The following is a 1,542-nucleotide window of genomic DNA, read 5'->3' on the forward strand; positions in this document are numbered from 1 at the left end:
TTTCCTCAAATATTTGCAGCCAAAGTCATGCCATGGGCAACAGGCATGCCTTGCAAAAAGAAGATGCCCATATTGCACTCCTAGAAATACATTGTTTGGGCTTAAAGGGTAGACACCAATAGATTATCCTCAAAAAGTGGATAAGCAAGCAACACTAATAACCACTGCTTAGGTTTTAGGCTTTTAGCTATAGTTTCCCTCCTCTTATCAGCTGAGCAACAACCCAATTGATCGATTACAAACACCTTGACATCTGATCTGCAAATGATAGTTTTGCCAAGGGAGACTCTCCATCTTTGCCAATTATTGATGCAAGAAATGCACGAGTAGGCCAATTATCCTCGATGACTACATCCGCCTCTTCAGTAAAATCATCTGTCTTCATGAATGCAAGTTTCAATGCTTCTTTCGTGAAGGGGCATACGAGAGATGTTCTCGGAGGATTTTTTTTTGTTTGAATATCTCCAGGAATTATTTTGTAGATTTCTCCTTAATGCCAGGATTGGGAGAAAGACCATGCACTCCATCACCTTTTTGGAGTACTGTGGGCTAGTTAATGGAAGCAAAAATACAACTCTAGCCAATTTCTCAAATGCTAACACTTTCTCAAAGAGCAACTCGTTTTCACAAAGCTCCTTGACAGATTTGCCATGAAGCTTTGGGGAGAGATGTGGGAAGATGGCTTCATCTGCATAAATTCCAATTGTCGTAAATTTTACAAGGTTTCCATTGATTTCAAGGCCCTTGAAACCAGTACCACCTAAGACCAGCTGTTCGTGGATCCTAGCGTTGCCACACAGGGAGCAAATTTGATTCTTTTCAACCTCCAAACTGCCAAATTCTAGTTGCTTATTCTCCATAACATCAATCATTGTGGTGATGGTGAGAACTGTCTAGTACATGCAACAGACTGCATATGGTGCACTTGAGAACTATGGAACCCGCTGCCCTTGTCTATAGCACCATATAGTGTGACAAGGAACACAGAGGACTACTCCCCTGCTCTCTCTCTCTCTCTCTCTCTCTCTCTCTCTGAGCGATTTACCTGTAAATCTATCATTATATGTACAGAGACTCACGAAAAAGGTGGGCATCATAAACACGTGGGTGTGTAGAATGAAAGTGCTAGTAAAAACACAGTACGAAGTGTTATACACAAAGCCTTTCCAGAATTGAAAGGGTGGCAATGTCATGTGAGTAGTCATAAGTTCTAGGGAGCTATCTGCCAATATGTCTTAAAGGAAGATAAAACTCCCGTAGTATGGGGAGAAGAATCTCTTGAAAAGGTAAGGGAAAGAGCTAGCTACAAACAAAAAAGTTATTACAATTTTGTAGTCCCCAGATCCAAAACATAAAAGTAAGAAATAAAATAGGGAAAAATGGAAAAATCCAAGCAACCAATGCCGAAGTAATCAAGCGGCTTTCTTTAAAAAACACATGGGATGAGGTTTTGAAAGATGAGATACTAGGGCCTCATGTGTGACCAATTACTATAATATGCATCGACTTTTTAGGGATTTGTAGCTTTTCATTGACCGGTAC

General features: G+C 40.4%; 1 pseudogene; it reads right to left on the reverse strand.

Moving 5' to 3' along the window:
- Positions 1 to 235: 235 nt before the first annotated feature.
- Positions 236 to 872, reverse strand: LOC147424343 (chalcone--flavanone isomerase A pseudogene; annotated as a pseudogene).
- Positions 873 to 1,542: the final 670 nt, after the last annotated feature.

Source organism: Adiantum capillus-veneris, chromosome 25, assembly GCF_014529385.1.
Source record: "Adiantum capillus-veneris isolate H3 chromosome 25, ASM1452938v2, whole genome shotgun sequence".
In the NCBI taxonomy this organism is placed as follows: Eukaryota; Viridiplantae; Streptophyta; class Polypodiopsida; order Polypodiales; family Pteridaceae; genus Adiantum; species Adiantum capillus-veneris.